The 13,575-nt window shown below is 36.0% G+C and overlaps 1 protein-coding gene across 4 annotated transcripts in view; it reads right to left on the reverse strand.

The window, feature by feature from the left end:
• ANKRD28 (ankyrin repeat domain 28) overlaps positions 1–13,575 on the reverse strand; it is a 120,170-nt gene that overhangs the window by 52,301 nt on the left and 54,294 nt on the right. The gene's annotated exons all lie outside the window — the stretch shown is intronic.

Raw genomic sequence — 13,575 nt, forward strand, 5'->3', positions numbered from 1 at the left:
AGATTAACCCACCAGTTCTAAATCACCAGTCACTCATCTCCAGAGACAAGAACTCGAGTCTGTCCCACACAGTTAAAACCACTGTGTTATTGTCATATGCAACGATTAGTGAGAAACGTTTTCTTTGTGAAGTTTAAAGCAATTTCAGAAGTTATTATTTTAATAGAAAATAGAAAAGAACCTACAGATTTTAAGGGAAAAAATAGTGGAATCCAATTTCAACTGTTTCAATTGCTGTTAATAAGTAAAGAGAAGACAAAGGTGAAATTTCTTTTGCAAAAAACCCACTCTGCAAGGAACACCCAGTACTTTTAATTAGTTCAAGCTGATCTAAGGTCCTTCTGAAGGTACCCGTAAGAGATCTTATTTATTCATGCACAATATATAACAATGAAGTTGCTCTTTTGAAAGATAAACACAAAATATCTCGTAACTCTTTCAGGATCAGTGCTAATTTCTCTGCACCAGTTTATAGCTTAATCAGAAAAATAAGATCACATCATAGTGAGTGATAAAAATGAACAAGAACCAACTAGTTTGCTCTCTGAGGGAAAGCTGGTGAGAAATCAGAAAAGAGACAGATAATCAGTCAGCATCCTGGTTCTGGCCTAAGCTCTGCTTAGATCCTTTTAGTAGACTTTCAAACACACTGGGGGTGAGGGATCAAGATAATATGCAGCAAGAAATTTTAAGTGGCAAGACATTTCTATTAATTCTGCTGTTGTGTCACGACTATGATAAAATTAACACACATTTTCTATTGACATTTTATTGTGAAAAGCAATCTTCTCCCTTGCTAGAATAACCTTATCTAGTGAACCCTGACTTGACAGCTAGCATCAGGTAAGAATAAAATTAGAGTTCATGGCAGGAAAGATGTTAGAGCAAAACTGGAGCTGAGACCCAAGAAGTTCTTCTGAAACATAAAAGGCAACTTCAGAATTCAGAGCATTCAAACCACCCCCTCTACAAAAACATCACCACACACACAACTCCTTGCCCCAAACAACCCACTCCCTGCCTAGTCCCTGCTCAGAAAAAGTTAAAGCTACACAGTTCATCATATTAGCAATGTTTCCTAACAAAATATCTGAATTACATGCAAGAAATTCCAAATTGAGCAGTGCAAACCTGACACTGATGCACCCTAAGGAATCAATGCTACACTTATCACTAACACCACATAGTACCTCACCAATTTCTTGCCAGGGTGTTTCAAATGCAGCTTACACATCGAGGATAAAAAAAAATAGGCCCCTGGCACTAAGGACTTGCTATCTTGAAAAAAAAAACTTTAAAAAAAGGAGAAAAACCAAACACCACCCCCAAAAAAACCCAATCAAACAAAAAAGATAAAAAACCCCAAAATGCAAACAAACAAACAAATAAAACCAAAAGAAAAACTCTCCACAAAACAAAAAACAAACAAGAAAAAAGGAAAGGAAAAATACCAGAAGCACAAAGGAAAAAGAAAAGCAATACAAATATTAAACTTGCTTCCCCAGCTGAAAGAAAGTAAAGACCAGCCAGTAATGAAAATCTGGTTTTATTCCTCCAGTATGGAAAACAGAGCTCCTATAGGTAGCTGGCATTGGAGTCTTTTTGATAATGCTAAAAAGCCTATAAACTAGAGATTAGGGAACTCATGAGAATGAGTATGATAGTATACTGCCTGCAATTTCATCAGAGAGTTAGAGAAAGTAAGATGGGCCATGAGCACATCCTTCTGTAGAGACAGCATTTACATAGGAACATGAGAAAAACTGCATTCCCCACTCAGTGGGCAAAACTCATTATTATAAAAATGTTCATCACACTTGTGTTGTTGACGACTTTGTCTTCTTTTGTGGTTTTTTAAGATCTCAGTGACAGAAGTCATACCAGTAACCAGTGTGACAGAATGAATCAGAAATCTTCCAATAAAACAGTGGACAGAATGGAAGGGTTTATCTAGAACTACACTCATCACCAAGCCACAAATACATTTTCCTGAAACATCCATGGTCCAAACTTCTGATGAATTTCAGACATACTTCCCAAAAAAACCCAACCTCTATTAGTGAATACTCATCCTGAAATTGTCAAGTTACAAACATAAAAGCAGCTTAAACACAAGCAACATTTCCACTCCACCACTCCAAGCTGTGAGTTTCCAGCCACACAAATATTTCAGTTTTGCTGCTCTTAAGCTGACAGACTGAAAGCACTCAAAGCCCAGCTCCCAGTTCTGCAGCAGGGAGCACAAACTGGGAGCATACCTAGGCAGGAGGTTGGACATGTCCCTGCTCCCTGCAGCACCAGGGCAGCACTGCTGGGACACTCAGGGCTCGTCACATTCTGGGTCAGCTCCAGAGATCGGAATTTCAACAATCCCAAGCCCCAGGGTATCTACCGACCACAAATATTCCACATGCTGAGGCTGCTTTGACAGAAACCCTGGCCTTTCCTTCCCCTCTAGTTTCACAGCTGGCATTTTTTTGATGCTTCCAAACACTTTTTAAAAAATGTAATATCTCTGTGCAAAAGGTTTTTTTGTTTAGTATTTAAAACCCTGGTTTTCAGAACCTGTCAAAAAAAGCAGAAATGCTGCATTCAGCAACCTCTCATGATGTTGTTTTTACTTCCACTAAAGGAAAATTCTCATTTTGCTCCATCTGAAGACTTACATTTAATGAATGAATTTTAATAAATGAAATCTGAATAAAATTAAAGCAAATTCTGTATTTTAAATGCTACTAAAGTATTTCTGAACAAATCCACTACATTTTATTCAAACAAGTAATTATTTGATGAACAAATTTCATCTGCAAATACAAATTGCTGCATATAAAGGACTACTTTAAATAACACTAAGAAAGCTTTCAGCCTTAACAAGGAATTGTGGAAGCCAACATGTTGCACCACTGGTGTTGTCACACTAATATAAATACTGGACCTAATATTCTTCCTTTAATTTCATAAATTTAAATGACACTAAAAGAAAAATTTCACTAGAGAAGGGATTTTGTTCATAATAGTCACTGTTACACAGAATGTAAAATCTAATACTGATGGTACTATTTAATTCCAAGTATTGCAGTGTTGCAGCAGTATTTACAACACAGAAAAGCAAGTGTTGTGGCACTTTCATTTTCCAGTTCAAATATCTGCATGGCAAACTGGACTATTACAACTCTAACTCAGCTAATGTAATGGTAGTAAGGACACAGATCACACTGATTGTATTAAGCAGGTTTTACATAGTTGAAAGAGAACTTTAACCTTTTTAAAACTTGTTTCCTGTGTAAACAACAAAGGAGTTTATATTCCCAATGAGAAACTCTCAAGTTAAATTCCAGATATTGGTCAGTACTGTCATTAAACTAAAAAGCAATAAAAGGGTTCAGATCTTAAGGAATCAGTTTTCAGAATGGTACTTCTGCATCACAAAAGCCCCAGCATCACATCTATATGTGCCTTTGCATTATGTGAAAAATATATAATCCTGCCATTCCCAGTAATTCCATTTATTGAGTTTCCCAATAATTTCATCAACACAGAAGTTTGTATAAAATGGCAATATGAGAAATGCATAGGAGAAGGCCCTTTGACCCTGCCAAAACCAAATTTGGAATAAAGTGACATTGACACTGTGAGCTTCTTCATAAACTTCAACCTAGAACAATGGTAATGCCACTTTTGTTTCTTTTAACCTAAACTAGAAGCTTTAATTGCTTCATTGCTTATTTTATGGATCAAAACTTCTACAAAGGACAAATCTATGCTAATTTAAAGATGCAGGTTTCAAACCTACCTCTTTTTAAAGTATTCTTTGAGTAAGTGTCCTTTGAGATAAAACAATTTATTCCTGGTTTGGGCTCTATCTCAGTAATTGATTTAGAGTAACCTCATACAACTACAGTGAGTTTTAAGGAGCTAGATGCCTTTAAGGCAAATCTCTTATCCCATGCATATCCAACAAGACTGCCATAACCAATCTATGAGTCTCCCAAGAGTACATTAGAATATAACTTCAATTTGCCCTTCAAGCAGTTCAACATCTACTGATCTGGAATCTTTGAATTAAAACATTTTCTGAAATAGCCTGAATGCAACCTCCCCCTTCATAAAAACTCCTCTTTAGCTATCTGCTCTTCGAAACCAAATTCTGCAAAAACACTTTAATATACTCTCATTATTTTATGATCACAGTTACAAAATATCTTTTAATAGGTGTTTTGTGCTGTATCACTTGTCATCTGTCTGCTTCTAGTGCCATCTGTTCCTGGCAGAAATCAACCCTAAATACACAATCACAAATCTTGAACAAGTTTCAATTCCAACATAGTGTGCAGTAGCTTTAACAAACATTCCTTTTAAATGAAACTGGGTTTAAATATAACTCTTAAGTGTATTATTCAGTTAGTTTAGAGAGACAGGACTTTTCAACCAGGGTGATGTATAACTCCTGACTTCATGGAAAATGTCAAAGAAATTATTACAAAGTATTTCCAATTTTTTGATAGTGTCCAGTATCACAGTGTGAAGTCCCAGTGCTACTCTTGGGAATCATTAAAACAACAAATTTTAGTTACAAATTTTGCTACAGTTTTTAGAATAATCATTTTCTCAGGTGGAATAACCATCTACTCTAACTAAATTTTTTGTTCCTGTATTAAAAAAAAAAAAAGACACATAAATATTTGGCCTTTACATTCCAACTTTAAACTTCTTAGAAGTTTACTTTAGGTACTTGATTCCAGAAATGAGGACTAATTCTTCAGAAGTATGTTCAATCCCAACTGTGTCCTAGAAACACATAGCTAGCATTAGAAAATTACTGAATTGAAACTAGAAGACAAAGATCAAGTACTAGACTTTCAAAACTTGTAAATACATGAGAAATTAATACTGTATCCCTACCTGACATTAACTGTAACTCATCTGCTATTTCTTTGGATTTTTTTTAATATTTTTAAGTCAATTCTCAGAACTTTGCATTGCCAAAAATCAACCAATTTCCAACTAATTATGTTTGAAATAATTTTTCGAAGCAGACCTCCATTTTCTCCCCCATATTTCAAAATTAAGATGCATATCCAATATAGAGAGAGAGCTAATGTAACAAACACTAATGGTCTCCTGCATGCTTAAAAAATGAAGAAAGCATGACAGTAACCACAAAACCGATACATGTTACATGGCTAAACACAAAGTATCCTTTGAAGCCACACAATAGATACATTTTAGTTGAAATTATTAGATTTGGCATGCTGACTGCATTAATTTCTTGAACTAATTTTCATGCTCCTATTTGTATGAACATTTGTACTGCGTTTGCAAGAAACATTTTAGCAAGCCCAGTATTAAACTTTCACTAGTAAGACCTTATCACTACTCATTAAATTTCAGGACATGTCCTCTTCATCCCAGCTGTTAGGAGGGCAGAACAAATCTAGAACTCCAAAAAATCACAAAAAAAAATAGGAGGAATTTTTGCCCTTTTGCTCATTAAGACAGAGTGATCATTGATGAGAGAGACTTCATCTTATAGGAGAAAAGAAGTGGTTTTAGCAACAAGGATCACATCAGCCATAATCTGCCAAACCCCACTGTTGCTGCTAGGTAAGGTCTTCAGTACCAGTTTAACAGTGCATGCTCTTTACTTGTTTCTGGCTGATACTAATGAAAATGATAATAGTAACAACAACAATAATAAAACTGGCGCATCACAGAATAAACCACAAAAGCTTTTACTCATGACTACCATTTGTGGCACTGTGAGTTTGTGGAGGCCTTAAAAAATGGATAGCAGCTGCAGGTAACATTAAAAAATAAAAGATACATCAGAAAAAGTAGCCTGGAAAAATGTCATCACAGCACCATTTTATGACAAACCAAGAGTTTACCTGAACATAAGTCATTCTAAACACCTGTGTTCCTCAAAAGCACAGACTCATAGTTTTCTAAATTGTCACAAGGAACAATAATAAAATATAAAATCCCCTTGTAAGGTATTTTTTAGTAAATCTACACTGACCCACAAAACAACCATGAAACACCATACTTGTAGCATGATAGAAGAAATTACTACTAGCTATATAATTGCAAGGGAGATACTAACTTTCCACTCCAAAATCTGATTTTCCAAACATCAAAATCCCTCAGCAACTGCAAATGGTCAGATTTTGCATATGGGCATATTTCAGAAACAAGACAAAAGCTTAACTTGAGTCTGGGTGAAGAGGACAAGCAAAATGGGGGAAACCCATGCAGAGTGGCTTTAAAAACTACAGCAATGAAAAAGTCTGATCTACTCTGATTTCAATACTTATGACATTTATAATTGGCTAAGGAATTTGGCTATAAAAACTATCAAGATATATTCACATTTCCGCCATGAAAAATTAATGAATTTAACAACACAGTGAACCTTGGTCTAGAAACCTCCTTCTCCTGGACAATAAGTTATGTGTCATGGTAAAAACCTAAGAGAGGGAAAAAAAGTATAATTTATGCCAAATTGGAGTTTTAGAGTCTACAAAAACAATGACCAACAGACCAACTTTAATGCATTTCATAACCAAACAACTGTCTTTTCCTTTTTTGACTATTGAAACATCCCAGGCAATCAAATTTCTTTCCTAACATGAAACCTGGGGAATATTTAAAGTTTTACAGGAAAAAGTCAAACATTTGAGTTTTTCCTTTAGCTAGAGAAGAGCAGAATGACATTATCTCTTTGCACACCATTCCACATTGCATGCACACAAATGAGAATCCCCACCAAGAAGGAGGCAGGAAAGAATTCACATTGCATGGCTTTGCTGTACAGACATACTTGGCAGCTCCTTGTTTAGCATGATGCCTCTTGGCATTTAAAAATTTTTTGTGACTGAATTTAGGCTCAAGTTCACAGAACAGCACTAAAATCCCTGGAAGATAATTTACTTCCCATTCAGCTAATGATTCTAGACAAATAATAAACCAAAAACTGATAAAAATCTCTACCTTACTGAACCACTGCAAACAATTCATGCACAATATAAAAACATATAAACAAAAAGCACATTGAAGGTTTGGTTCATTTCTAAAATGCTTGAACACTAAAAGCAATCTTAATCTTAAAATTATGTTTGCACAGAAAAAACATAATTTCATATCTATAAGACAGCCCATTTGTATCTCTTTAGTATTTTTAAATCACATTGGAAAATACCTTTTATAAAAATTGTACAAAAAATATCGAGAGTCATGTGAGCAAATATCAGATGCCAAAACTACTCTTCACTAAAAGACAATCTAGTCTTTGACTTTGGCACAGAGCACAACAACTTGACAGGAAGAGGACAGGAGAAAATTTGCTGGCTTAACTTTTATTGAATTTCAAACTTTAATGTCTATAGAAACTCAGTGAAGTGAGATTTTAAACGTAAGTTGATACTACACTACCAAAAAAGATTGGTAAAAAAGGAACCTAAAGTTCAGAACAATTCATGTTGTTAAATACCACCATTCCAGGCATCTTTCATTAAATGAGTTAACTTCAAATGCTGTCTTACATGACAAAAATCAGGTACAAAACACCATTCAAGTGTAATTGTTTGAAGCCCTGTTCCTCTTATAGGAGTGGCCCCAAAAGAAAGTGAGTCACACTTAGAGCACGGAACAGCAATTAAGCTTCAAACTTCATCTAAGATTATGATTGCTGGATCTTACAGCCAGCTAATGTCTCATTCAGAACATGAGAGTAAAAAAATCTCATTTAAATATATACAGTTAAAAACCCAAACAAGTTATTTTGATGTGGTGAAGATTTTTGAAGAGTGAGATTCAGTACTTGAGCACTCCTTGTTCACACATGAGAACAGGAGTGCTTGAGGCGTTCTGGTACACATTGCATCTTTATTTGTCTCAACTAAAGAGGTCCACAGCAAGAAGACTTTTTGACTTGCTGTCAAGTATTTCAAGTATGTCAAGAAGCAGATTTTGAAACAACTAAACATCTCTGTATTTTTCCACTTCCAAGTAATTCAGCTGAAAACCATTTATCTTCAATTATTCTTTCTTGAAAGTACTGAGTCAGAGTGTTTTTTGGAAATACTCATCTTCTCATACTCTTTAACCTTGATGTTCCATGCAGATTTTGTAATATTGCTATCATAATTCTGCTGGTGAGGTTTTAGAACTTGTGTAGGGAACAAGTACAGCTTGTAAGGAAAGCTAAACCCAGGTTGTTACATGCTTCTACATTTTTACATGCTTTGTAGATATAACAATATTTTTACACAACACATAAATGTTTCTGCCGGAATTAGAAAGGCCAGGATTTCTTGTGAGCAAACTCAGGCATTCATTTGGATATTGGAAAGGACCTGAATAACTAAGCAGGTTTTGCAAGCTGCTGCTCCCTTTCACAGAAAAGTTCCAACATCAAGGACTGGTCCTATTTATCACTAATAAAGGTTACTGAATTCTTGCCCAATACATAGAACGAATAAAGAGCTACTCTGTACCCTTTGGTAAGAGCAACTTGATCTCACTGTGCAGCTGAGGCATTTTGGATGTACTTCCCTTCCTTTAATTCAGGAATATAAATAAAAGCATCTTTTAGGGCCAAGACAATTTGTTAGCATGCTAGATCCCTGTGGGGGAGAGAGCAAAAAAAATTCACTAAAATTAAAAAAAAATACTCATCCATTAACCCATACAGAATTCAGAACTCTGTTATACTAAAAAAAAAAAAACCACACGAATCCCCAACCACCAAAAAAAACCAACAACCCCAAAAAAAAACCCAACCACCACAAAATCCCCCACACCAATAACATATCATTGAAAATACCTGCCCTTGCCTTTATGCTTCACAAATGCCAGTTATATGATTTGCAAACATTTACCTGGTAGTTATGGCAGAAGAAAACCCCAGCTTTTAAACAGAATGGAGTTGCTGGTAAGAAAAATGATAAATAATTCTGAAACTATTTCGGGAAAAAAAAAAAAGCAGCAATATGAGAAAACAATGGATTTTCCATAATGAGAGTACAGTGCTGTGGAGCACATTATGTAACCCAGCCTGTGCTCACAGAGTGGGCTGGAACAGGGGCACTGCCTCGTCTTACAGTGTCATCATCTGTAATGTTTGAGGACACAAATAAGAAAATATGCCAAGAGTGAAATCAGTACAACACAGGCTCTGTTTATGCTCCAGTGAAAGATCACACACCACACTAGGTAAGGTATGCACATCTCCACCACAGTTTAAATCCAGCACATTACGTTCGGGCCACTGACACTTTTGTTCAGAAAAGCTGGGGTTTCTGCCCTTTTCACTGCAAAGGCAAGTGCTCAAATGACAAGCACCGATGGAAAACAGATATTTGTCCCACTAACTGCATTGTCTTGCTGACAGGAAAATATGTGCTTTTCAGACTGTATGTTTAACGTTAGCACCTCTTCTTGGAGCAAGCCAAAACATTTTCCTAGTGTGTGTTAAGCTTCATGAAGTAAGGTCATGTAGTTGGAATATGTAAAGCCCTCCTTTTAAGAGACCTTTGCACCATTCTGAACTCCAAACAGCATACAACACAATCTATGCTAATTCAAAGGCTTGTTAGGCAAGAAAAATCCTGCAGAACACATCTATTCTGAAAAACACAAGTAAAATGAGAGCAAAAAAACTTCCACTCAACAATGGAAAATGAGAATTGCCTACACTGATCACAGAATAAACCCAACACAAAGCCTCTGACAGTGAGGATAAGAACTCATCTAAACCTGCTGGTTATCTTAGGATCAAAGTATCTTATGTGCACTATTTCATAGGCTAAGTGGACACAGGAAAAGCTTAGAAGATAACTGTCATTATAGGAAAAGCTTGCAACAACTAAGGCAAGATATGAGCACTCCTTTGAGACAGCAAGTCAGCATCATGTAATTTATTTATAAGTTACCATAATTACATATATACATATGTATATAACTAGTATTTAACACAAATTCAAACAGAAATTAAATTAATGATCAGGAAGGATGATAATAATAATAATGTAGGACTTCAAAAGATTGGAAAGAGAAAGAATTCCACTTGTTTTGGAAACAGAGAGGTACAGGCTGATACCATAGGCCTGAGGAAATACCCCCTCCAACTTCATAATCAAGACATTGTATCTGAAATTTTGGAGCATGCTCTTCAGCAAGAAGTCATAGTAAAGGACCTTCAGTTCCTTTGTCCTGATACCTGACACCAGTATGAGCTTTTTCAGGTCCTACTGACAATAGGCAAGAGTCCTCCTCCTTGGGTATTTATGGGTCAGCTCTCCCTATATCATGTAGCAAACAAATGAGAAACACTTTCTTTTCACTGTTTTGGATGTGTATCCATCCTTTATTAAAGAAAATTTAAGGATCTTAAAAGATGCATCTACCTCATGTAGAGCTTGTGTACAAGGGCCAATCTGGACAAAGGAAATTATGTTTACTGATTGGATATCCCACAGTAAGATAGCTTCAACAACTTGCATAGTGGAGAAAATTGTCTTGCTCAAAGGGATGCTACATATGCATAAAGGGTTTTCATCCAGAAAATGACTACAAATAATCAGTAAATTCAAGTCCTATCTTGCTTTTCCCAGCAATGCCCTCTTTAAGGGCTGTGTCTATGTGGGAAGCTAATGCACATTAAGACTATTGGACTTTTTTCTTCTCTCTGCTCTTTCAGTGGTGATGTTCTGTTCTAAAATACCAATTCTTTTTGCATGTCAGGCACAGCAACTGCCAGGAATAACTCCAGTAAGCTCTAACTATTCAAGACCTTGCCTCCAGCTTGTTTTGTAAAAGCAGCAAAAAATGCATAACTTCAACTCTGCTTTGAAGGTTAGAATCTTAAGCAATAATCACTAAAAGTATAAAGGCAAATTAGACATGATCTACCAAATCATCATCACTAAGAATCATGTAGGAGACTCAAACACAAAACCCTTGAAACTTTAAAAACTCTTCAAACTTTTAAATTTGAAGTAGTTATTCAAGGCTCTCTACACCAATGAGAATTTTTCAATGTTAAAGAAATCACAGTGACTGAAACAAAAGCTGTCTGTCAAATTCCCAATTACTGCAGAAGAAATTCAGTGTTTGGCCAATACTGTAAAGCACTGCCATGCAGACATCCAGGCTTGTTTGCCCAGTTTAGCAAGCAGTAAATCCACATTAGCATAGTACTGGGCAAGCTTACTAGGCCTGATGAGAAGGAGGAGATGTTTGCCTGAGTAGCACACTAATATTAACTCATACTGAAGTCTCTAAAGAATAATTCTCATTTCCTGTTAAGGCAGCAGCATGCCATGTAAGCACAGTGTACTTCTCAGTTCTACCCTTTGCAATGTAACTTCTCAAGAGCCACTGTCCATATGACATATGGGCACAGCACCAGCTGTACTGAGTACCAATTCACTGATATTGGTCAGATTATCCTGTAACTCTGCTCAAGGTTTGTTTGTACCACTCTAATATGAGTAATAACTTGATCCAGCTGAAAATCTCATTTGCAGAGGCTAAAGACAGTGCTATCAACACAAAGTATAAAACTTACTCTTCTCTGGACTAGCAAATTTCTCTCATTAAACTTTTCAATTCTGAAGGAAAATGCCTAATTATACAGATTTGTATTTAAAATATCTTGAGTCTATTTCTATGCCAGAAGAGGAACTCAACACCATTTGGACGGACTTTATATTGAGGCTGAAAAACATGATTCACTCTAAAACACTACAGAGGAACTAAGATATCTGATTAATCATTACAGATGACATGCTTGAAAAGCATCCTACACTAATAAACAGGAAATGCTCAACTTTAAAGCTAAGTTACAGTAAATAGCTTCTTTGTGAAGCATTTAAATAATTTTTGAGTAGCTGATGGATACTCTTTACACATATACAACTGGCAGCAAGTTTCCACTACGCTTGGAAGAATTAGTCTTCAAAGTTCTCCATTTCTGGACTCAGTCAGGCTCAGATCAATGGATCAAACAGCCTAATACTGAATCCTTTAGAAGTAGAAACAGCTTTTACATAGAAAGAGCTTCCCTACATTTCCTGCATCGAAGTTTCTTCTTATCACTTCAGGCATAAGACATGAATATTCACGTATTTAACAAGGTACTTAATTCTTTACCAAAGTAACTCCTGGATACTCCTGCATGGTAGTGCTGCACCCCATTTCCTCCTTTACAAACACCTCACTAAAAATTGATCAGGCTTAGTGACAAAGTGTTTCACAAGCTTTGTCTCTTGTTAATACAACACCACACACTTTGGCCTGTGCTATTCACAAAATGTTCTTCTAAAACCAAATTCCTGGACTTTCTTACATACAAGATACTTCAGCTCCACATTAAAAGCTGATGCATAGATGCAAGTTCTGAGCAGGCTGCTCCTGTTTGTTCAAGATCACAAATGCTCCCCTCAAAACCAGAATTCTTCACAGAATCTTCATTCAGATGTGAAGAAATTTCAATTAACTGAACACATTATAAAGGAAGAGTCTCATATGACTCATCATTTCATCAGGCTGGTCACACAGGAAATGGGGGGTCCTGATTGTGGTAAAAACACTTAGAAAGTTTAGTACAGAGAATATCTAGAAGCAGAAAGCAATACAGTAGTCTGAGAGTACTGTACATTGCACAAAAACCCAAACACAGGTTTAAGCAGAAAGAAACATCTTGCTCCCATTAGGAAGCTGTATTTTGTTAGAAGCATGTGGGCAAACAAATAGAAAAGATAAGAACCAGCATCAGTCTCTGGGGTTATACATTATAGTTTTCTCACCCATACATTAAAAAAATATATTTACATATACTTTGCCCAAAATGAAAACATACCAAATTAAAGCCATTAACCATTATAATGTCTCTATCTAATTACAAAAGCTCTCAGTTCTTACTAGAGATCAGTTCTTAGTAAGAGCTAGGTATCATTATTGTTATTTAAATGGGTAATAAAAATTCCTCTATTAGAAGTTAGCAGTAGAAGGGTCTGAAGGCACACACAGCTTGTTTTGTGTTTTACATGCCCCCTGAGTTCACCTGTGCTTTGTGAAGTCTCACAGCCCCTCACTTGCCCAATATGAGATTTCTTGGTCCCTGCTGCAGCACCTGAAACTGGGTTCCAGGCAGAGGCTGCCAGGCAGCAGCTGCTGCCCTGAGTTTCTCAGCAGTGCATTTTACTGCAGGAATTCTCTTTATTAGTGTTTGTTTATACAGGAATGTTTTATTTCCTCTCCAGCCTCCTGCAGCTATTTCAGAGGCCTGTTCTCATTGTCATTTCATTATATGCCTTCTGTTGTTAACATTAGGCAAGTGACCATTTTAAAAAAATAAGCTCATATTTTATCTATAACTTGAATGCATTTACATTCAGGCATACACATGTATATGTTCCTTCAATATACAGTTCTTATTTGCAGGAAAACTGAGGAGGAATTACTGCTGCTCTAAGTTACAACATCTCCTATCTTCTCATCATATTAAGAAGTCTTTCAAACTCACAAATACCTTTAATTTTATCCCCCAAATCTGCTACACTCTAAATTGAA

This window comes from Molothrus ater, chromosome 1, assembly GCF_012460135.2.
Source record: "Molothrus ater isolate BHLD 08-10-18 breed brown headed cowbird chromosome 1, BPBGC_Mater_1.1, whole genome shotgun sequence".
Lineage (NCBI taxonomy): Eukaryota > Metazoa > Chordata > Aves > Passeriformes > Icteridae > Molothrus > Molothrus ater.